The sequence below is a fragment of the Equus asinus genome, chromosome 6, assembly GCF_041296235.1.
Source record: "Equus asinus isolate D_3611 breed Donkey chromosome 6, EquAss-T2T_v2, whole genome shotgun sequence".
In the NCBI taxonomy this organism is placed as follows: Eukaryota; Metazoa; Chordata; class Mammalia; order Perissodactyla; family Equidae; genus Equus; species Equus asinus.
The window spans coordinates 100,047,969-100,072,616 of NC_091795.1; the positions used below are offsets into that span (position 1 = coordinate 100,047,969).

General features: G+C 50.0%; 1 protein-coding gene across 6 annotated transcripts in view; it reads left to right on the forward strand.

Annotated features, from left to right (window-relative positions):
* EIPR1 (EARP complex and GARP complex interacting protein 1) overlaps window positions 1-24,648 on the forward strand; it is a 135,895-nt gene that overhangs the window by 63,296 nt on the left and 47,951 nt on the right. Inside the window, exon 1 of one of the 6 annotated variants that reach the window (XM_070512670.1) lies at window positions 17,391-17,498. The exons of the other annotated variants lie outside the window; for them this stretch is intronic. The gene's annotated coding sequence lies outside the window, so the exon portion shown is untranslated. Of the gene's footprint in view, window positions 1-17,390; window positions 17,499-24,648 lie in introns of those variants that run through there. 6 annotated transcript variants of the gene reach the window in all.

The following is a 24,648-nucleotide window of genomic DNA, read 5'->3' on the forward strand; positions in this document are numbered from 1 at the left end:
GAAGGTATGGAAAGTGCGTGGTGCAGCTCTGTGCCCAGATGCCTCATGGTGTCACCCTATATACGTTTTAAATGTTACCTACTAAATATCATCCATGCTGGTTATTTTTAAAACTATTGTCTTAGCAGATATGCATTGTATTTAGATAAAACTGTTTTTTTAAATATGACGTATCTTATTTTTTATAATATAATTTTGATTTCCATCATAATGCATTTAGCAAGTAGCCATCTTTCCTCGATCCTTTTGAAAGCAGATAGGTTATAAATTATAAATATTCAAAGCCTAGCAGAATCTGATACGGAGAAAGCATTCAGGTATGTAATGAACTGTGTACTATTCACATAAGATGACATCCCATTTTGCATCGGTATGAATCCTAATTACAAAAAAATTGAATTCTTGACCTCCAAGTGTCTGTATAGTGATTCTGGGTGTGACTGTGACTCCACTCTGAGCGGTCTTCTCCTGCTCCCAGCCATCCCTCACTCCTGTGTATGCTGGCCCTCAGGTGGGTGCTGGCGCTCAGGTGGTGCTGTTGCTCAGGTGGATGCTGCTGCTCAGGTGGATGCTGCTGCTCAGGTGGGCGCTGTTGTTCAGGTGGGGACTGGCGCTCAGGTGGTCCCTGACATTCAGGTCGGGGCTGGTGCTCAGGTGGTCCCTGACATTCAGGTGGGAACTGGCGTTCAGGTGGTCCCTGACATTCGGGGGTGGGGGCTGGTGCTCAGGTGGGTGCTGGTGCTCAGGTGGGCCCTGACGTTTAGGTAGGGGCTGGCGCTCAGGTGCGTACAGGAGTTCACCTGGGCGCTGGTGTTCAGACCTGGCTGGAGGTGTGTTCCTTGACATGGAGTTTGGGTTTCAGGTCCACCAGGTGTTCTCATCAGCGCCAGGGCTGGGGAATCTCTCAGGAACTTGGGCAGAGCCAAAGTTTAAACCTGTTGTTCTTCCTGATCAGAAGACTGAGGGTTGGCTCCTAGAGTGTGGAGCAGCTCGCCCAGCTCTGGCCTTTTTCTTAGCTCCTGGGCCTGGCCTACAGCACTAGTAGATGAGATAGGTTTTCTCTGTATCCCCCTGGCTTTGTTCAGACAGAACCAGAACCACATCTATACCTGCTGATACATGTGACCCGATGGCAGTTAGCTTGATTGGTTAGAGAAGGACCCCAAATGGCCCATGCCCCACGTCCACCGTGCCTCTCCTTGTCACTGCCGATCTGCTCGCTCCCACTGAGGGGGACATCTGTTCTGCATTCCAAACACGCCTGCCCCTGCATTTTGAGGACATTTGTCCTCCTCTTTCCATTTCCTCCTTCCCTCTGTCCTGATTTGCTCTCTGCCCTCATCCCTTTCCTCCTTGGGGAGTGCTGGGGCACCTTAAATTCAGTACAAATGGCCAGAAGGCAGGAGCTGTTATAAAGACTGAGTCGGGATTAATAACCTTTAGGAAAAATTCCTGAAGAAGTGTAAGCTGTAGCTGATTGCTGTGGCCGGGTCTTAGGGGCAAAGATTTTCTCTTGACTGTGGCTTAGGTTCCTGGAACATTTGACTTCCCAGATTACAACCCTCTATTCCCAACCTCTCATCACATTAGTGGTAAATTAGCATCTTTAATAAGGGAGTTTGTATCCTTTTGCATTTAAAAAGTATTTTGCATCTCATCTTCTGTGTGTTTCATATGATGTCATAGTCATTCATTCGGCATCTGTCATGGAGCTTTGACTGCGTGCCAGCAACGTTCTAGACCTGGGACACGGCAGTGAACCAGACAATGCCCTCATGGAGCTGCATTCGAGGGAGGAAGATAAACAATACATCATGTAGCGAGAGTAGAGAAGAGTGTTATGAGGGAAAATTAAGGCAAGTTAAAGGCATCCATACTATGAGCACAGGGTGCTGTTTTAGTCGGGGTAGGCTTCTTTGAGTACCTGCAGAACAGAGGATGCGTAAATGCGAGTGCGTTGTGTGTGTATGTGTGTGTGTGCGTGCACCACATTTGTGCACTGTGCGCTGCCCTCGTAGCCTGCCGTCTTGAGAGGCAGGGGACCCAAGGGGAACTCAACCACAAGTCAGCTGGCACGTGTCAGCCTGTAGTCAGTGCTGTGGGCTGGGGAGAAGGGGAGATGAAACCCTGGCAGAGGGCAGAGCTGTGGCAGGGCTGGCAGAGGCCTTTGGGGCAGTCCTTTTAGAAGTGGTGGCAGCCTGAGCGGGTACTAGCCAGTGGCAGCGGGAAATGGCACTGCTCTGGATGTATGTGATAGCCCGTGTGAGAGGAGAGCAGCCACAGTGGTCTTGGTGCTTGGCGATGGGACGCCAAGGAGACCGAGAGGACCAGGCAGGGAGAGATGAGGGTTCAGGGTTGCACGTGAAAGTGTGAATTGCTTGTCCCACATCTGGGCAAGCAGGGCTGCGGGAGCCTGGCGTGAGGGCAGGAAGATCCTGCGGATGGAAATGGGTGCAGTCAGCATTTCTGCGGGAGTCAGAGCTGAGGGACTCACCTCTGGACTCGCTGTTCATGGAGTCGAGGGGTCATGATCAGCCGAGGCTGCAGCGCCTGCGGGTTGGGGGAAACTGAGGAAGCCGGTGCAGAGTAGGGAGCAGGAAGGGCTGGTTCCCCGTGTCCCGGGTCACCTGAGATTGGGTGAGCGAGGACCGAGGGTTGCTCTTGGGACTCGCCGGCCTTGCCATCCCTCCATCCCCTTTCTCAGTTCCTGCTGTTGGTTGTAGAGGAGACTCTGGATCTCCGGGTCATGTCACTCCACAGCTTCTGTCTGCACAGGGAAAGAACGTTCTGAGGCTGGCATTCTTTGTTTAAAACTGCAATTTGGGAGATAATCCTGATGGAAGAAGGGAGTGACAGGGGTGATGGAGACAGAGGAGACAAACACAGTGAGCCGAGAGCCCAGGGAGGAGAGCAGAGATCTGCCAGTGAAAGGAAGACGGATTTCCCTCGTCCTTCCTCGCCACACTTCGAGGAAGGAAGCAGAGGGGGCAGTTAAAACTCCAGAAAGCCAAGGAGTATGTGAACATCATGGATCTGAAAGACTGCTGTTTAGTGGAAGGGGATCATGGATGTGGAAGCACTTGGAGAAAGCACCGTGCCCTAGCAGTGGGCGCATTGGTGTTCCTGCGCACACAGACGCTGGCCGTGTGGCTGGGATGAAGTTGGTGGCACGCTGCTGGACACAGCCAGCTGCTCCCCTGAGAGCCGTCTGTGAGTGCCCATGCTCCCGCCTTGTGAGAGAAGAACCACCTGACCGGAGTCTCATTTAAAAAGCGCCCTCCTCGTAGACTTTCAGTGAGTGCACATCCCTACATTGCGTGTTTTGAATAAGACGCATGTATTTTCAAAGGTGGGGTGTGCCAACGTGAACATATGCCTTGACTGTGCTGTGGTGCCTGGCCGCGCTTTTGGGCAGAAGCTTTTGTTGGAGACAGTGAAGGGTCGGTGTGGTCCACTGGGAACCGCACATTTGGACTCGCATCAAGTGGCTGCCACCCCTGACACTGGCTGATAGGTCCACCAGCGACACCTGAGGAACTGAGAAGGAGCGGAGGAGGGGGAGAGGGAGGGCGGGGAGGGCTCTGTTGCTTAGCAACGGGTTCCAGTCTGCATCTGTTCTTTCAAGGACTGCAAGGATGGCCTGGCTTTGCAATGGGAAGTACTTTTTGTTTTTTATTGTTAGTATTCCTCCATCATTAATGACTGTTATTTATGTACACTGCCAGTGAGATAAGTGAAAGCCCTGCCTAGACGCCCTGGCAGACTGGAGGAGGGAAGAGTTTTCTTCAGCCATGACTTCTGGCCTTTCACAGTCATCCGTTTATCTACCCTGGGCTAACTTTCGAGGGAGTTGAATAATTTTAATGAAAATTTCTGAAACTTCTGAAGGGTCCCAAAATACACTTCAAATTCAGTGTTTGATTGTTTTGCTCTGAGATGAGACAGTGATGTGTATTTTAGAGGACCTCTGTGCCCATTAATAGAAGTAGGAGTGGCTGACAGATAGCACCCCTCGTTTCCCAGTGAGGAGCCCAAAAGACAGACAGAAAAGCAGCGGCTCCAGGTCGCGGAGGCCTGCTTCTCCTGCCTGCTCCTCCTCAAGGGCACTGCTTCTCATGTCCCGAGTCTCTAATCATGTCCAACATGCACCACGTGGGAGCCAGGAGAAGAGAGGCATGCACTCCTCAGAAAGCCTCCATGAGGAACACCACTGAGCGACCCCCAGGAGATAGTGCATCCTGTATAAACCCCACAGACATGTGCAGGTAGCTTCATAAGAATGATTCCCGGGGAAAAGAAAAATAAGAGACTAAGGGGTGGCCATGAGAATGCAGATAATGCATTGGAGAATCAAGAAAGGGGCAAGTAGGGGCTGACCCCGTGGCCGAGTGGTTAAGTTCGCGTGCTCCGCTGCAGGCGGCCCAGTGTTTCGTGGGTTCGAATCCTGGGCACGGACATGGCACTGCTCATCAAACCACGCTGAGGCAGCGTCCCACATGCCACAACTAGAAGGACCCACAACGAAGAATATACAACTATGTACTGGGGGGCTTTGGGGAGAAAAAGGGGAAATATTTAAAAGAAAGGGGCAAGTAAACCAAGCTGGGGGGGAACAGAGAGTCGTTGGGGAGGAGACGAAAGTCCTTCACACCTTCCTAGTCACACCCTGCAGGAAGGCTCTTCTTAGTTTTCTTTTCCCCTTAGGAAAACAGAAAGCTTGGCTACTGTCAGGCAGTCAGTGATCCCGTGCTGGATGGGTACCAGAGCATGAGTCTGTCCATTTGTCCATCTGTCCATCTGCTCATCTGTCCTTTCATCCACTCAACAAATACCATCAAGTATATGCCATATGCCAGGCAAGTCTCTTGGTGTTGGGAAAACAAGAGTTACTTAGACCCCCTGCCCACAGGGAGCTTACATTTCAGTGGAAGCAGCTCAGCGATTCTTCACTGGGTGGCCTCCATGCCCAGACCCTGCCCTTCAGCAGACCCAGTGCTGAGGCCCTGGAACCTGGTGTCACCAGCTTGGTTTTGAAGTCAGGTCTGGGCTCGATCTGCTCCTCGCTGCTGGTGTGTCCTTGGGCAGGATGCCTCTGTCTGAGCTTTGCTTTCCCTACCTGCACGTGAGTTTGATCACCTGGCCGTGGGACTACTGGGCAGATGGACACAATAATACCGGGGGGCTCTGTCGGTTATAATCAGTGGGGTTTCAGTGCCTGTGCTCTGTGAGGTACTCTGGGGGATATCTGGGAATACAGGGCACCCACTGCTCCCCGGAGCACGCTGCCTTTTATATATGCTTACAGAAATACTTTCTTGAATTACTGAAGTGAAAATATATCTCAGAGGACGCACACTGGAAGCTTGGCTGTCACGGCGTTTCTGGATTTGAACACCAGAATGTCCCTCACCTCTAGGCCTTCCCATATTCCTGGGACACACCTGGCAGGACGAACTCCTGGAGATCCTTTGTCCTGCTCCTTCTGTGCTCCTCTCCTAGGGCTTTCTGAAGTTTAGCATCTACCAGCTGGAGATTGAGAGAAAGTCCACCATGGGAAAGCATTTTCAGTGTCATTGGGGTGCATATGGACATCATATGCAGGTATATGTAATGACAGCAGTTATAAAATACCCTTTGGCTTGTACATAAGGCTGACTTTTTTTTAGTAGTGGAAACAACCCTTTATCATGTGTGTGGGTTCTTGGGTTGGGAATCAGGCAGGACAGAGCAGGATTGGCTCCTTTCTACTCCATAATCCCTGGAGGCTGGGCTGGAAGGAGGGAGTTGGGATCCCCGGAAGGTTCATCCGCTCCTATGTGTAGGAGTTGGTGTTGGCTCTTGACTGGAAAGGCTTGAACCACAGGAGCTAGAGCACCCACTTGTGGTCCCTCAGCATGGCTGCTCGGCTCCGCACGCCATGCGCTAGGTTCCAAGAGTGAGAGAACCAAGAGCAGGTTAACCTCTGAGAGCTCTGATTGGTAGCATTTGTGTAAGGACAGAAGCTCGGAGCTTCCTAAACCTTGTTTCCTTGTGGTTGGCAGCAACCTTTCTCTTTTGGAACTCAGAACACTTTTTTCAGTTCACACGGAGCATTTCTGGGAGGAAACAGGCAAACTCCTGTTTTGAGGTGGAAGCACTCAGCCCCCCATGTTGGGCTCCAATTGACCCCGAGTCTTGACTCAGGCTGAGACTGAGGGCAGTGTTTGTAATGCAGGTCAGCGGGTGGAGGGCACTGCTGCCCCCCGCCCATCTCAGCAGTCATGCTGTGTTGGGGGCTCTGGCTCCATCATCTGGCCCCGTCTGCCCTGAATCCCAGAGTGTGCTTAGAGCCCGCTCCTCTCTTCCCCTTCTCCGCAGCCCTCCTTTCTGGGCTGGGGTCGCTGGCGTGTGTGAAGACGGACATGGAGCCGGGAGGCATAGGAGGACCACCTGCTTGTAGAACTGGATGGGAGGTAGAAATGGTTCTCTTACCAGGTCATTTTCAGTGTTGGTTTGAAGTGTCCTGGTGTATTTAACCAGTTCTCCTTTGGCAGTCATTTATTTTCAATATTTTGCTCGTATAAACAGAGCTATATTGGAAATCTGTACATATACGTCTTTTGTTCTTGTCTGAGTTAGTCTTTTGGATGAATTTCTCGAGGAAGAAACCCAGGTCTCGGTATTTTCATGTAGCCGTGGCGGGCGCTCAGTCTCTCCACGGTGGGAGCGCAGGGACCCATCCCTCTGGTCCTGCTGCATGTCCCTCCTCCTTCTTCTCTCTCCTGCCACCTGTGCTCAGGCTGCATGTCCCTGCGGGTTATCTGGGCCCTCTCCTGTCTCCTCATCCTGCTGCCCAAGCTGAGAGAAGCCACTGCTTGGGGTGTCACCTGCAGTACAGGGGATAGAGGTCCTGCCCAGAGGTCCTGTCCCAGAGGGGATGTATGTCACTTTTACTCACCACACACTGGCCAAATGAGTCCTGTGGCTCCCCCAACCATAAAGGATGCTTATATTATCATGCAAAGGGCCGGATCTGCTCACTGCAAGACAAAAGCCAATCCGGCAAGAGGCAAGATGGTGATAGAGAAAGGAATTTTAATAAGTCATGAGCTAGCTGATTGGAAGATGATCAACCAGCGTCCTAAAGAACCTTCTTGAAGGTGTACAGATTTTCGAAGCAGTTAGACAGGTCTAGTGGGCTATAGAGGAGGGGGTTAGCAATGTTGACCCCCTGGCATTGCAGACTGGGAGTCACCACGCCAGACCTTTCAACTGTCATCGATGATGGATACTAGTGTAGACTCTCCATCCGGGGGCCATTACATTCCTAGGGGACTTAAACAATTATTGTCTTATTGCAGCCGGGAGGTATATATGCAAGCAGGGGCCGTAAAATCTACAGAGCATGTATATCTCCTGGAGGGTGCAGATCCAGCTGGGTTAGTTAATCAGAGGTCATTCAAAGTTACACTTGGCTTCCTTTCTATAATATGGCTTCCCTAATGTCAACCTTGTGTTGAGCTGGTATCGCTCACAGGATGGACAACCAGATTCCCATGAGCAATACTAACTGAAGACTGCCACATGTTAAGGAGGGGAAGAAAAAGAAACCGGAAACCACAGAGGAGGATGTGGAAAGGGAGCAGGCAGAGGCAGGGCTCCATGGAGTCCAGAGGCTCCCCAAGACCCAGGTTAGGAAGGAGATGGCAGGCCCTGAAGACAGGGCAAGGAAAAGCAAGAGTGAAGGCTGATGCACCAGCGCACAGACTGGTGCGAGATGGGGGTGTGGGCCTGAGGCTGGCACCGTCTGCCCAGCATCCACCCTGCAGACCACAGCACCAGGAAGGCCTGGAACTCATCTTCACGTATCTCTGTGTCGTGACTGCACTTTGGGGTCCTCAACCCACTTAATCTCCCTCTGGGCAGGAGAAGTTATTCTCATTCTGTTGGTGAGAGATGCTTTCCTAGGATCACAGAGCAACTAAACCAGAGCTAGGATTCAAACTCAGGTCTGTCCAGCTTCAGAGTCTGTTTTTTCCCATTGCATTATGCCTTTTACTTCAATTCCGTATGGAAAGTTTGTAACATGACTGTGTTTTATCTGGCTTGTGGTGGTCAGGTGTGGAGGAAGCAATGTTATTTTGGGATCTGTTGCACACAAAATGAGCTGCCCAGCCCACTTCCTGGGACCCCTCCTTTTCATGGGCTTTTTGGCAGGCCATCAAATGAAAATTGCACAGTTTGACCAAGTTCAGCCACCTTTGGTATTTGTAAAGATCTGAGCACTTGGAGATTGTCAAATGAAAAGTGCTATAAATATGTAGAATGTTATTAAGCCCCCCAAGTAACTTTTTCTTTTTTTACAGTTCGTGGAGAGATCCAGAATTTCAGAACAGTTGCCCTAGCATTTTAAAAAGATTGATGATCAAATAGATATGTTTAAAATTAGTCCTTTACTTTTGTGTATTCAGAATCCACTCCCACCTGCTTCCTACATTTTGAGCCATTTTAAGGAAAATAAAGAGAGGAAAGAGAAAAGTTTACAGCAAGTAAAAGGATGGACCACTTCCTGGGGCTGTGGGGCTGCCCTCTCATTGTAGTCGACGCATTATTCAGTAAGAGCACATCCTTGAGATAGTTCTTTCTTTATGCTCTGTGTTTAGTTTGGATGGGTGAGGATGCCATGTTCATTAGCAAGGCAGCGAGAGAAGCCTATTTGTCAGTGGAAGAATAAGGCTTCTGGGACTAGCTCCTCGTCCCTACCAGACCAAGAGCATTAATGGGCACCAGCTGGGCTTCCCATGCACGGCCGCGGCCGTGGCAGGCTGCAGTGGGCCTCTGTGTGTGAGGACTTGAGCACACACTTCAGTGGCCGTTCCCCGGGCAACGGCGTTGTACAGCCAGCTGGCTCTGCCAGCAAGCCCATCAAAGCGCACACCCGCAAGGAGTGGGAGCTGCAGCCTGCGACCGTCTGTAGGCTCTGATGTCGGAGCATTTGCAATCAGGTTTCAAGGTTAAACACGAGGGAATGAATGAGGGCACTAAATAGACAGGAACCGCGATTTGGGGTATGTTTAGATATGCACAATAGCTTGTTGGAGCCTGTGGGATGGTGTTTTAAGTTTGCTGCAGACAAAGGCAGAGAGAACCGACTCCCTCACTTTGTCCAGGGTGAAAGCACACTTGATCCAGAGCAGCTGTCAGCCCTGTGCAGGGCTGTATGAGCTGCACGTGGCTGCAGGGCATGCCTGGCCTGGCCACCACAGGAGGGCTGTGTGGGGAGGGTCTCCCCAGCTCATGCACAGAGGATGAAAGTGGGAAGGGCCAGCGGGCCGTGGTGACGGCTGCTCACACAAGTCCAGCACGCGGCTCAATGGACCACAGTGTCTCTGGGGTTTGTCCTGGAATTTCCATAACCTTACTTGGTTGACTTGGCTGGGAGTTCCCCCTTCAAATGATGCTGCACCACTGGCTCTCACTGGTTTATCTTGCAACGTTGAATATAAAAATCCCATTTTCAAGCATTTCACCTTTGAAAGCCTTCTAGTATTTGAATTTGGCCTTTCCACCTGACACTAACTCGATTTAATTAGTACCAGATCCTCTGGTGTTTAATAAAGGGGCCCTGCACAGTCCCATAGAATTTTTGGTTTTAATCTCTCATTTCTGTTAAAAGTATTTGTTGCTTCTATTTTTTTCTCCCTTTTTGACCCATCTGTAGGAATTTGAAATAATCACAATTACTTTTGAAAAGATACTGAAAATTCAATTAATTTATTTATTTTGGAATCAGGTTTCAACAGGGAATTTTAATTTGGAGTGGTTGGACAGGTAAAAATAAGAATTATTCAACAGTAAGTGTTGTAACAGTGAATTTAGATTGTATTTTTGAACTGGCCATCTACAGAGAACTTTCATTAATCACTTGAAAGGGCACTGTTTGCTAAGGCCGTCTGTACACACAAGAGTTGCTCACAAACCTTATTTGGTAAGAGTGACGTTTGGAAGAACTTACGAAATTGTTGAAGTTTTCCTCATTTTTTCATCTTGTCACTTGAACTGCTCCCTTCCATTTGCCTTTTCTCATCATTTTGTTTTGTTTTATTTTTTCTTTTCATAAAAATGATATAAACATTTCTGGGGGCCAGCCCTGTGGCCGAGTTGGTGCACTCTGCTTCGGTGGCCCAGGGTTTCACCCGTTTGGCTCCTCGGAGCGGACTTGGCACCACTCATCAGGCCATGCTGAGGCAGTGTCCCACATAGAACCAGAAAGACCTGCAACTAGAATATACAACTATGTGCTGGGGGACTTTCGGGAGAAGAGAAAAAAAAGATTGGCAACAGATGTTAGCTCAGGTGCCAATCTTTAAAAAAAAAAAAAACATTTCTAGTGACTAGTTCCAGGTCTGTTTTGCCTTTCATAATGAAGGTTTCTTTTTCTTAGACTTGCTTTCTACCCTTTCCTTCCTCCTCACCACCGTGCACTCTGGCTGGTGATGCTCACAGACACCCACTGCCTCCTGGAGGGATGCTGAGAAGCAGGGGCAAGCCCACTGCAAACTGGAGGACACTTAGGGGCAAAGCAGAGAAATCTGACTTCTCATGTTTTCAGGTTGAGTGGATTTTTGCAGAAAGTGCAGAAGAGGAAGAAGGAGCCAAGGAAAGGGGGCAGCGGCAGCCTTGCAGGCTGCTCTTAGGAATGACTAGGGGGCGCGCAGTGGCTGCAGTAACTGGGAAGCTGAAAGAGACCTTGTGTCCTCAGCACTCCGGCCCTGCATGCAACACTGTGCTGGATTTGTTTGTGGGGCTGGAGGAAGCGTGTCTGGTCGTTCTACTGAGCAGTCTCATTCAAGGAGCCACACCAGGTGGCCTTTAACGGAAAAAAAAGAGCGCCCCCCTTCCTCCCCAAAAGGGCTTGCTTGCTAATATTGAAATCAGATGGGACATTTGCCCTCACTTGGAAAGTGAACTCATTTATCCAACAAGCATGCACTGAGTTCTTACTGCCTACCAGCCACATATAGGGGTGAGTCAGACAGCCACAGCCCTACTCTCCAGAGCTCAGATTCAGATGAGTGAGACAGGGTCCACACATTAAAGCAGTTCTCCAGCAGAAACCCTGGTCATAAGGGCAGATAAGCCGGGAGATGGTGCACAGTTAACTGCTTGCCCATCCATCTGCGGCCCTTGGTGCTCCTTCCAGCCCTGGCAGCTCACAATCCTGAGCTGCAGCCTAGAGGCAGCGTGGGGAGGGGAAGGGGCGCATGCAGAGTTAGGAGCGGGGTCCGAGTCCCTCTGGGGGGTCCCGGGTAAGTGTTTAACTTACCCGCAGACATGGGTGATAAAGGTACAAAATGCACAGAGGGATGGACGCACGAGGGTGCTCTGCAAATGCTGGGGTACTGACAGGCTGAAAGGGGAGTTTGCCACCTCAGGTGGAAAGAAAAAGTTTGGGAATTATGGCCAAATACTCCCTCATTCCTCACCCCCCTGAAAGTTAAAAAAGTAAGAAAGAAAAGAACGAACCAATAAACCACAACACTTCCCTTTCCTATTTTAAGGTAATTTCTAAGAAATGGTGAACCAGGATACCAGGATGGACTTTCTAGAATCAGTTAAAGGATATTTTTCTTCTCACCCTCCTTACAACAAGCTACTTGCAGAAGTCTAGCTGATTGACCACAGGCCACCTCATGACGACTAGTAAGCCAGGCGAGATCCTGTTACTTCTTTTAGCCAGAGAGGTTGAGACCAGCAAGAGGTGGTATTTCATTCCAGTGAATCATGTGGCGTGTGACGTAACACAAATCTAAACTTTCCGAGTCGTGTATGTAAAACTGTGTGGCACTGACTGACTTCACAGCCTTATGTACCAGCTGCAAAACAAGGGACTTTCCTTTCTACGGGATCTGAAGCCTGTTTACCGACCCGCCTGGAAAGCTCGATCACTGTCCTACAGCCTCTGCAGATTCACATCTGTCACCCAGTATTGCCGTCTTTTATGGACTCTGCAATAAATATGCTCCATTTTCCGTCTCATTTAACCTCGGAATCCCCAGAAGCTGGGCTTTGGTGGCTGTCTCCGTTTTACAGCTACGGAGACTGAGGCTGAGGGTTTCAGCAATGACCCGCCCCAGGTCGCACAGCTCTAAGTAGCCTGCCAGAATCTCAGCATTGCTCTGACGTCCACGTGGACCCTGTGCTGTCTCCTTGGGCTCTTAATGTAAAGACTGTTCCCACCCCTCCCCAGTGTTGACTCAAAAAAGTGCTTTTATATATAAATCATGTTGACTGGATATTTTTATAGGTGGGCATTTTTGATGTTTCAGCCTGGAGAAGAATATTAGAAACCTAAACACATCAATCAGCAAATTACTAGATTATCAAAGATGAAGGTATGAAGGTTTTTGTTGCACTCTGATGTGAGTGGGTGCCAGAGTAGTTTATAATGGTGATTTTAAAAAAACCCATCTCTTAAGGTGACACATGCTGTTTTTGCTCCAACTAATGCTGATGAATCACCGCGTTCTCTGTTTTAATGAGAACATGGATGGGTCACTGTCCAGAAAGCAAACACTTGGGTGTCAAGCAAGTAGGTGCAATGGGTGGCTGCATGCAGAGTGCAAGGTAATGCACATGTCAGCAATGCATTAGGTCCCAGAGCACCTTGGGTGGTTGGTGATGAGGCCATTAGGCTGAGGTGTGAGGTTGGGTGGTGTGCTGTGCAGGCCCCCTCTGTCTTGGCAGTTCTCAGGGTGCTGGCGCTGGGTCTGACACAGGCATGCAGCCACAGCTTCGGGAAATAGCTGAGTCTGTGCGAAGTTGGGTTTCAGAAATGGGCGAACCATTCTGGTTGTCTGCAGGTGGCCCAGTTGGAGGGAAGAAGTCTGGATGCCCCCTGTTTATAATCTCCCTTAAGATGTTATATATCCGTAGTCTCTGTTTCCCTCTGCTCCTTCACCTAGACGTATGGTGGGCCATCTCAGTTTTTCCACCATATTTCTCTGTCTTTGTCATTCTGTGCTGCATTCTGGGTACTTTCTTTACATCTTTAGTCCAATGATTAATTCCTACCAGTTATTTCTAATCTAGTATTAAATTGACAACTGAGATTTTATTTTAACAATCATAATTTTTATTTCTAGCTATCTTATTTTGTTCTTTTGAAAATATTGGTGGTAAATTTTGATAGTCTTCTGTTGCTTGCTCATATTTTTGATTCCAACTTTTATTTCTTTAAACATTCTAAAGATTCCAATATCTGAAGTCATTGGAATTGTAATTCTGTGATTTGTTTTTCTGGCCACCTCTCACTCAGAGTCACTGTTGTCTTTGTGAATTTTATCCTGTTTTATGATAAGCTCCTGTTGGGCTGCTCTGAACCTGTGGGCACCCTGAGGGGCTGGGCTGTGGGTGCATTATTCCGGAGATGATTTGCATCGTCCGGACAATGCCTGGGGCTGCCAACGACGGGACTTAATAAGATGCCTAGGAATAAACATTATGATTGTCGAAACAAAATCTCACTTGGCAATTCAGGGACTTCTTTAAGTTAAATGCTTGCTTTAGGATTTCCTGGACCAAACCAGGTTTGGTGTTGGTGGTCTAGTGGTTAAGATCCAGCACTCTCACTGCTACAGCCTCCGTTTGTTTCCTGGTCAGGGAACCACGCTTCTCGTCTGTCGGTTGTCATACTGTCGCGGCTGTGTGTTGCTGTGATGCTGAAAGCTATGCCACTGGGATTGCAAACACCAGCAGGGTCACCCATAGCGGACAGGTTTCAGCAGAACTTCTGGACTAAGACAGATTAGGAAGAAGAACCTGGCCATGAGAACCCTATGAACAGCAGCAGAGCGGTGTCTGGTACAGTGCTAGAAGATGAGAGGATGGTGCAAAAAATTGGGCAGGGTTCCACTCTGCTGTCCAGAGGGTTGCTAGGGGTCAGAATCCACTCGATGGCACTAACAACAACAAGCTGGTAGTGTAAATTCAAACCCAGACTTTTGTAAGGACCAAGGCAGGTTACAGGTTCCTGGGGTAGACTCTTCTCTGCCCAGACCCGTAGCTGAGATAAACGAGTTTTCTTGGCATGTCCCTATGCCAGCTGGAGAATAATTTTTTTCAGCTTGCTCTTTTAATGCGAGTGTGGCCCTTCTGGAGCCTAGATTTTTGTACAGGTCTCAGTTCCAATTCTCTACCTTTTGTGCACCTAAAGCTTAATTTCCTGTTCTATATGGCGTCTTTAGATTCTAGTAGAGACAAATATGGAAAGGGCAGCTGTAGCTTACTGCTCTGGTTTCAACAACAGCTTTATTTTTTGCTCCTGGTCATTTGCATCCTGCTTCTTTACTTTCCTGAAAACATAGCTATGCATTTGAAAATACATATGAGTACTTTGTAGAAGGTATAACTTTTTTCAGAAAGTATAATTAGCTGCACTGCTAGAATCGGAAGTCCTAGACTCTGTTAAGTTGATAAATGAAAGGAAATGTTAATGAACATACTGGAGGAGAAAAATAATCTTAAACCTTTACCTCCATCCTGGGCTTCAGATAGAAATATCAAATTACCTGAGTAGCCATTTCACCTAGATATCTCTTGAGCATCTCAAAAGCAGCACAGTCTAAACTGTGGTTTCCTCTGAATGACTCGTTTTGATGAGTGATACTGCCATCCCTGTGGACATCTGGGTGAGTTTATCAGTCGGGGTCAAGAAACCACATCAGGTATTTGGGAGAGGGGATTCACTACAGCAAAGTGGGGTACAGGCAGCAAGGGGGGTGCTGACGTGACATCCATCTTGGTTACTACGGAAGTGACTCCATCCCTACGTGGAGGGTCCGACGGTACAGGGGATGTTACTGGAACAGGAGCTTGAAGGAGCCCTGCGCAGCACACACTGCACACTGGGGCGCTGGAGGAATGGCTGGTGCCCTTACAGTAGGTCTTCTTGGGAGCCTCCTTTGTAGACGAAATGCCTTCATGGGAGCAGATAGACTCATGCTCTGTACTTGTTCTGAGCAGTCCACCTGCATCCTTCCTTGCTTTGCTTCTGTTCCATCTTTCCAAGCCGGATCACATGGCTAGGATGGACGCCACTCTCCAGACGCCAATCTGATCATGTCTCTGACCATCTACCCCCTGGGGCAACATGGACCACCAGGCACATGCTCAGGGTTTCGTCTCCTTTCAGATACTTCTGTGTAAGGCACTTCCGGTTGGCGCGGTGTCTGGGCAGATTCATCTGTAAGCTGAGGGCTGATGTTCCTCCTATGGGATCAGAAGAGTATCCCCAGAGTAGAGGCAATGTGGCCACTGGATTAGGAACCTGCTGTGCTTTCAGGACCTGTTTGTACCCAGTTTGTTTGGAATAAACAAAATTCCCCCTCGGTGTTAGATGTGTCTGCCTCTCCTTATGGCTTGGTGGATTGGACAACCCCCATTTCACGATGCGCTGTACTCAGGGTGTGTAGTACTTGTGTCCCATGGTTAGGCAGTCCACTCGTGCCTACTGGGGTTCAGGAGCTGCCAGGAGCTGTTCCTGACAGCAGAGCACTTATATGCAAAACAGGCATTGCTTGGCAACAAGACCCTAGGTCTGGCCTGTGACCCTCCCACCCGGGGTCGTCAGTGGCTCCGTACAGCAATCTTATTTGCCTCAGACACTCTGAGTACCAGTGGGGGTGCCTAATGCCTGGACCTGCAGCAGAACCTCTCCTGATCCAAGTTCCACTCAGCTGGCAACCTGACAGATTGCTGGGTTAGAGCCCCATGGTCAGTGTGTCGTATGTTGCCACCAAGCGTTAGGCCGCCAGTGACGAAGATACCCCAGCATGCTCCAGATGACCAGCCAGAGCCTGGGGAATGTCACTGAGCAGTGGCCTTGGACCTCCATGGCCTTGCTCCGCACCCCTGCACCTCCTTTTACGCGGGCGTCTGAGGCTCCTGATGCTTCTTAACCAGCAGGCCCAGGCAGCAGGCTGTCCTGTTCATGTGATCCGGTGTCTGGATGCCGTCATGGTGTGTGGTCTGGGTCACGGACTGGAAACCAGGCAGCAGGGCCAGTAGGGAAGTTTGGGATAGGGAATTACTAACCATGACAGAAGAGTAACTGATACCTGACAGAAGGCAGCTCACTCTGGTCCCTAGGACTCAGTGGGGCACTCAAGGAGGGGGACATGCAGGGGGGCAGACCATGTTGGAGAAAGTGTGGCTCAGCCCGCTGGTCAGCAGACAGGTTGGCTGCTTTGGCCAGGCGGGAGCTGGTCTGCAGTTGCTGGGCAGGCAGTCGGCCACCCTTGAGTGCAGGTCACGGCGGTGGTGTGGTGTGCCCTGGGAGGGCGGAAGGGATGGGAACCCTCGGGGCTGTGGGCAGGGTGCAGATGGGCCATGCAGGGGCCTACAGAAGGAACTAGAATGCTGGCCTGGGTGTGGGGCCTTCTGGAGCTGGTGTGGGCAGGAAGCCTCGGGGTGTCGGGTTCTGTGTTGAGAGGGCCATGGAAAGGTTATTGGCAGGCCCAGGCAGTGGGATCACAGAGGGATGGGGGTCTTGGGCCTATTCGGGGTCCAAGCTCACTGGACACCTTCACACCACACCTCTCAGGGGACCCCACTGCAGAAGCCCCTTCCTCCTGCAGTGCCCCTCAGAGTCCTTGACTGAGAAGGTCAGTATGGAGAGATGCTTGAGGACTGGGTGGTTTGTCACAGAGCAGGTGTAAAGGGCGCATTCGGAGCCGAGACAGGAAGGGGCACAGTTGTTTTCTGTGAAGGGCCAGGCGGTAGCTCTTTCAGGTTTTGTGCGCCATACAGTCTCTTTCTCATACTCTTCCTTGTTTCCTTTCATATCTTTTTTTTTTTTGAGGAAGATTAGTCCTGAGCTAACATCTGCTGCCAATCCTCCTCTTTTTGCTGAGGAAGACTGGCCCTGAGCTAACATCCATGCCCATCTTCCTCCACTTTATATGTGGGATGCCTACCACAGCATGGCTTGCCAAGCGATGCCATGTCTGCACCCGGGATCCGAACCGGCGAACCCCAGGCCGCCGAAGCGGGACGTGTGCATTTAACCACTGCACCACCAGGCTGGCCCCCCTTTCATATCTTTTAAAATGCAAAACTGTTCTCAGCTCAAGGGCTGCTCAGAAATAGGCAGTGGGCCATTTTGGCCAGCGGCAGGGTGTGCCCACCCTGGACGAGATTCTGATGGGGAGCGAGAGCTAAGAGTGCTGATGTGGGCTTGCCGGGGCTGTGAACCCCTGTCCCTGCTGGTGATGGTGGCTGGTGCTGCTGACCCTTCCAGGTTGGTGTTGTGACTGAAAGTGCTGGATCAATCTGTGCGTGTCTGAAGCCAGGGGCTGCGTTGTTATGCCTCTGTAACGGCAGCACATCAGAAATAGCAGCACAGTTGGCGTCGTGGGCCTGGTGAAGTCTGTGACAGTCCCTGTCATTCTCCAGGAGCCTTTGGCCTGCCACCCGGGCCGGGCAGTGAGTGTAGTGGGATCTGCCACCCGGGCCGGGCGGTGAGTGTAGTGGGATCTGCCACCCGGGCCGGGCGGTGAGTGTAGTGGGATCTGCCACCCGGGCCGGGCGGTGAGTGTAGTGGGATCTGGTGAAGTCAGCAGGCCAGTGCCTTTCAAGACTCTGCTGGCATCCCTGCTCTCCCCTCCCAGCAGTGTGGCTGTGCTGCCTTGGCTTGCCGTCTTGATAAGGAAGGGGACTTCCAGAGGCTTCCATCTCCTTCGTGTCATCGCTGGCCCTGCTGCCCATGGAGTGGGTGCTGTGTGGGGATCCTGGCAGGGCCTAGTCTGTCCCTTCCATTACACATTCAGGAGTTGGGGAGGTCATCACAGTTGGGACACACTGGCCCACTAGCCCTGCCCTCCGGGAGGCAGGTTTGGGCCACGACTCCAGGTGTGGCTGTGAGACCGGGTGGTGCGTGGAGCTCCCCGGGCTCAGCATCAGCTCTCACAGGTCTGTACTCTGCCCTTTCCCCACAATGCAGCCATCCTAGACCGTTCCTGGGTCCTTTTAGGGAGGGCTGCGAGGAAGACTTACTGTTATTCTTGTGGCGTTGTTATAGGGTCCTTCCCCAGGGGACTGGGGTGCTCCTAAAATCAGGGGGCTCTGAGTCTGAACTAGGTCAGGAACTGACTGAGAGGCCCTGACTCTTCACCGTTGTGACTCAAGGCAGGTTTCCACCCCAGGCCTGAGACGTGCGGGTCACGTAGAGCAGGACTATTGAGTACCTGCCCTGATCTCTTCTCTCTTAACCATCGCCAGAGTACACCTGGGTAGAACGTTCTGACTGGCATCGTTTTCACGCCTGCCTTGTCTCTGGAGGTCGTGGCCGGTCCCCTGCATCCATCCTTGTCACTGCAGTCAGGGAGCCTGTTCTGGCGATGGCATCTCCCCTGCCACCGCCCTCAGAGCTTCTCGGGTGCAGGGGCTCCCTGCACGAGTGCTGGGAGATGAGACGGCAGGCAGGACCTGCTCGGTGAGAGGCCTCTCTCGTCTTTGTTCCCTCTCTGTAGTCAGCCTCGACTTGCTGCACACCAGGCTGTATAATTAGCACCCGATGCTGTCCTGAAGCGTTTGAAAGGCCTGTGTGGAAAAGCACTTTTAGGCACAGCTCTTCGGCTTACTGTTGTGCACACCGAGTTCTCCCCCGTCAGGTGATTGCCAGTGGACTGGATTGCACTTCATTCATCCTGCACAGCCTGTGCCAGACTCAGAGATGGCTGAAGTCTCTAAAAATAGCCCTCGGATTCTGAATGTGCTGTCTGTGTTGCAGTGCCCCCAGAAGCCTCCTCCCCCTCCAGCTGGGGATCAGATTATGTCCCCAGCCAGGGCACTGTTAGCCCTTTAGCGAGCTGACTGGAGCGGCTATTCAGGCTTACAAAGGCTCTAATCTCCTTTGAATTCCTCTAAGCCTTGGACTCAGTAATCCCTTACAGCAGCAGCACGCTCTGCTCTGAGGGTACAGCTGGCAGCCCCGAGGATGCCTCTTCCATTCATTTGCCCCAATTATCTGTTTATCTCATTAAGTGCCTTTAGCTTATGTGGTAACATGTAAAAGACAGTGGCATCAAATTGGCCTTAAAGACGCAACTTGGTATTTTTTCCTTCAAAGCAATGGACTGTTATGTGAGTCAAGAGACTTCATTTCATTTCTGACTCTGGTGCTAATGAGCTGTGTGAGCTTGGGGAAGGCAGTTCACTTCACTGGGCCTCAGTTTCCTCCTTTGTAGGATGAAGGGGTGCGGTTCATTTCGGGTGATGTCTGCGTGCCCTTCTAGCTCGGATGTCCGTGGCTCTGACTCTGCTGGGTGAAGCTGCACTGCGGTTTCTGCTGTTGTCTTGGTTCACGTGGAGGCCACGGGCCCTGCCCTTGCGGGCTCCCGTCATTACACACATTTGGCACAGGCAGTTACCTTACAGGACTGATCTTCAGGATAGCTTTAAAAACAGAGATAAAAGAAGGATGCCTCACTGGTTATTACAGCATTTTCCTTCTAAAGATTGGGTTTTCCTTCGTAAAAGCACCTTAGTTTCTTTGATAGCTGCTGGATGTGCGTTGAATGCTCTGTTGAGATTCATACAGATATGGAAATCCTCAGAGTTTCAGAACCAATTAGCATGTCTCGATGGGTATATTCCTGCATTTCTTATTCAGTACTGTTTACCTTCAATTTCATCTGCTTCTGAAGATTTGGAGGGATTCTGATAATGCCTACCATATTCCTTGGACCTGAAGCGCACTGTTTATTCAGCAAGTTTTGCATCTTTGCACACTTCTAGGTTGGTGATGTTGGCGGGAGCCTCCTCTGTGCACATGGCTCTGACTTCTGGGTCTTCCTCAGGGTGACTTCTAGTGTATATGTTTTTCATTGAGAGACTTTGGACTCACCTTGTACCTACCAAGAAGTCAGAGTAAGTTCTGGAAAGAAAGTTTTATAATCTTTCAGAAAATCCAAATAAATTTTCTGTACGCCAGAAACTCCTTAAAACTTTTTTCCTTTTATTTACCAATTTTTAGAAAAATGTATTGGTTGACTACATTTTGCAAACATACCTGGTGTGGTCTTTGTTTTTGTTACATGAGCTCGTCCGTTGCTGACAGAGATGACGGTTCCATTGCTATGGTCGTTGTTTGTCTGCATGCGACTGCTCGGTGGGGTCCCCCTCTGGCCTCTCTGTCCTTTGGTGCCCTCAGTCATGTTCAGGGTGTCCTTGTGTGCCCACCCCACAGAGTCTTTGTTCACAGTTTATCCAGGTCATCCAGGACACGTGCCTTGTGCTTCCCAGTGGTGAGCCAAGGGACTTCTGGAGGCCACGTCCCCTCTGAGCAAACATGGGAGCCAGACGCGTGTCATGGGGACCACACAGCAAAGTGTGCATTCAGGGGTTCTAGAATGCAGAAATGAAGGGTCTTCTCCAGCCGTCCACCTTGTGCTTTCCTGAGCATTATCCCTTCTTGCCCATGGTCAGTGCTCCTGGCTTGTGTCCCCTCTGCCAGCCTCTTTTCTGATTCAGTCCATCTTACTTGCTGACGCCAGATTGTCCAGTCTAAAAGACGACACTCAGCCTTTGTTTCTTTTTTGCGTTGACTGAATTCTTACTCTCTGCTAGACACTTGTGTCCTCGTTCAAAATTACCAGCCTCCCTCCCCTCCCCACCATGATGCAGAGCAGACTCCACACTCCCCATGATGCGGGGACGGCGAGCCGAAGAGTCGAAAGAAAGATTTCTTGGACTCTCAAGGTCTGGCAGTAGTGCTCTTTTATTTAGACAATAGTACGGAATATCATGGGGACAGGACCCATGGGCAGTAAAGAGCTGCTGCCCTGAGTTGAGGGTTAGGGCTAAATTTATAAGGCATGGGTACGTGACTTATTTTTACTGGAAAAAGAAAAGATGATGTAAAAAGTCATTAAATGGTTTCAGTGCAGATGGGGTCTGGTTATTGTGTGGTCGTACGACTTTAGATACAAATCTGGTCATATAGATCGGCATGTAGGTGAGGATGCCCTGGGCTTCTCTCCCTGGGGCAGCCCTAATTCATACCATAAAAATCTACCAGGTGGTATAGATCGGCATGTAGGCCAGGTCACCTTGGGCTTCTCTACCTGGGGCAGCCTTAATCCACATCACCCCTCTGGTCTTCAAGACCCTTCCCGGTCTGGTTCTAGGAGGGCTTCAGTCTCATTTCTTATGGCCTCACTTTCTGTATCCCAGACTGAACTCTTGGCCATTCTTTATCCTCCCAGACCTCTGGGCCCTTAATCCTACTTCTGGCATGCCTCTGCGTCCATTTCCATGTGCCCAGATCTTCCTCGGAACTTAGGTTAAATGGTGCCTCTTCCCTACACTCTTTCCTCATAATTCTCTCCCCAAGGGAAGGCACCCCTCTTTGCTTTAGGATTGTACCTGGATCTCTCTTTGGGCACCTTCCAATCCTGACCTCATGTGATTTAACCATCTGATTGGGTTTGCATCCTGTGGGCAGCGTCTGTATCTGACTCAACTTTGTGTGTTTTCATAACCAAATGGAGGCAAGCACACACACAGATGACTATAGTTAGTGCTGGATGATTTTGTAAGTCACTTTATTGCTGCATAACAGACACCCACAGAACCTCAGGGACACACCAGAAGCATTTATTTCTCTCTTACTATCTGTAAGCTGGCTGGAGGTTGGTTGATCTACGCTGGACGTGTCTGGGCTTAGTTCCAAGCTGCAAGTTGGGTCCCTCCTCTGTGGACAGTGGCTGTCCAGGCCATTTTCTCTGCTTGCTTCTCATCTGCTGACATCCCATTGGCAGTGCGAGCAGTAGGGCCTAAACCAGAGCCAAGAATAGGGAAGAAGCATTTCCCCCTGGTGGGAAGGGCTGTAGTCATGTGGCAAAGGGCATGGGTATAGCGTATAGCAGGAGTATGAAGTAAGGAGAGTGGTGCCCTGTTTTTAAGTTTTGAGACTGAGGTTATTTATTGAAAATAAAAGATTATTTCTTAAAACAAATGATAAAATGTGAGTAAAACATGTGTCTAAAGTGCCAGGCAGTGATCGCCCTCATTGTGGGGGGAAACAGTGCTGAGGCGGGTGGGGTGCAGTGGGCTTGCTGGCTGGCCGGGCTGGGAGAGATGGAAGTAGAGGAGGCGGGGTGGGCAGAGAGAGCTGCAGACCCCAATGCAGACAGCACGGAGCCTCCGCTGCCTGCGGAGGCCGCTGTAGCCAGCGTCGCTGTGTCTGCCACGCCTGGCCATTAGTGGGGGTGCCTGGGAGAGCATGGCCTCTGCTTGAAAGGGAGGGGGATCCTGCTGGGCTGGAAGCTGGAGGCTGTCCACTGGCAGCACTGCTTGCAGCTGACCTGCATGTCCTTTCCTGAGGGGAGGTCTGAGGGGCACCTCCATGGCTGCCATAGTCAACCCTCATGCCACTCAGACCTTGTTCTCCTCTCAGTCCCTCCAGGGCCCCAGGGGCCTCTCTTCTTGAGTGGGGACTCACCAGGAGGAGGTGAGTGGCGTGAGCTACAGCCCACTGTTGCAGTTGGCCTCAGGACCACAGCTGGACCCATCATCCCTCTCCTCCACTGTCCTCCCTAAGTCCCCCCTCCCTCAGCTGTCCCCTCTGCTGCTCTCAGTGGTCCTCCTATTAGGGGGCCCCAGCCTGAGCCCTGGTTAACTGTACACACCCTCTGAGGCCCACTCGTGGTTGGGCAACAGAGACAAAAGCTGCTTCAGCGCACACCTGCGTCCTGCACACTTTCTGCCTTGTCGGGAAGCAGCCTCTTCTCCACCAAGGTGGGGACTCCACTCCCTGCAGTCCCTGGACAAGAGGTGGCCAAGGTGGCAGTTGTCACTTGTGGTTTGAGGGGATCCTTGCTGTGTCCCTGGCAAGGGCACCCTCTTTGGGGATCAGGACCTCCAACCCTGCAGAGCCCAGGAGTGGGGACACAGGAAACATAGAGCCCTGGGGGTCCTGGGGAATGGTGATAAGTGGGCTCAGTCCTACTCTCACCCCTGACCCCAGGCCCATGTGTTCTCCTGTTGGGGACACAGGACCACGTAGGATGTATCTGGTTCCCAGGGCCATGTGTTCTCCTGTTGGGGACACAGGACCATGTAGGAATATCTGGTTCCTGGCGCCACAGCTGTGAGTGGGGCCTCCACTGAGTTGAGTTTATACCAGCTCACAGTCATTGACCAGGACCCAGTCACTTTCTGCAGAGGCCAGACAGCGAATTAAACAAGGCCCCAGCCCTTCATGCCCTAGACCCTTAAAGTAGGCACGTGTCTCCACTGCTCTTTGACAGGGTGAGGATGGGAGGCCAGTGTCAGAGGCTACCACGTGACCTTCCCACTAACCCCACAGACCACGGACCCAATAGGGGCATTTTGCCACCTGCCATATGTCGGTTCCATTTTGCATTCATGGACCATGGAAATGACCACCTGCTGGATCCACAGACCCAGTGGATCTACTGTGACCAGGCTTTGTCCAGGAATTCATTTATTAGCTAGCCCCCAAATGTCCCCACTTTAACGGGGTGTGATGACACTTTAGGTCTCAGACCTTGTGAGCATTTATATGTTTCTTTTGTGAAGTGTCTGATTCAGTCTTCTGCCCATTTAAAAAAATTGAGTTATTTGTCTTATTATTAAGTTGTAAGAGTTCCTTAAATATTCTGGATACAAATCCTTTGTTAGACATATGTATTATGAATATTTTCTCCCAGTTTTCCTTCATTTTTTAAACAATGTTTTTCCAAGAGCAGAAGTCTTTAATTTTGATGCAGTTTAGTGTCTTTTGGTGAATAGAAGTTCTTAATTTGAATGAGGCCTATGTTGTCAATCTTCTCCTCTGTGATTAGTGTTTTTTCTGCCCTGTTTAGGAAATCTTTGCTTCTCCCGAGGTTGTGAGGATATTCTACTATGTATTCTAGAAAAAGTTTGTGTTATTTATCTTTTACACTTTGATCTTCAGTCTATCTGGATTTTTTGAGTGTGTTGTGAGGTAGGATACAAATTCATTTTTTCATATGGATATATAATTTATCCAGCATTTTTTATTGAAAAGACCATCCTTTGTCCACTCTAATGCAGTGGCATTTTCCTTGTAAATCAAGTGACCGTCTTTGTAAGGTCTATCTGGGCTTCCTTTCCTTTCTCTGGGCTGTTTATCTATTTGTGTACCAGTGCTAAACTGGCACCGGATCTGTAAATCGTCCACTTTTAGTCTTCTTCTTCATGACTCTCTTGCCTATCTGGGCAGTTTACACTTCCATGTAAATTTTACGACTTCAGAAGCAGGTTGTTGATTTCTACCCAAGAGCTTGGTGAACTTTGATTGAGGCTCACGGGCTCTACAGTAGTGAAGCTTCCAATCCATGAACGTGGTATACCTGTCCATTTATTTTGGTCTGTACTGTCTGTCAGCATGTTTTGCCATGTACAGGTCTTTCACATCTTTAGTTTGAGATATTATTGGATATTTGATTTTTTAATGCTAGTATTGATATTTTTTCAAATTTCATCTTCTAAGTTTTTGTTGCTAATCTACGAATATGCAATTGATTTTTATATATCACCTTTGTGTTTACAATTTTGCTAAATTCCGTTTTATTTCTAATAGTATAGTCTAGATTATCTTAACTTTTCTACACACAGAAT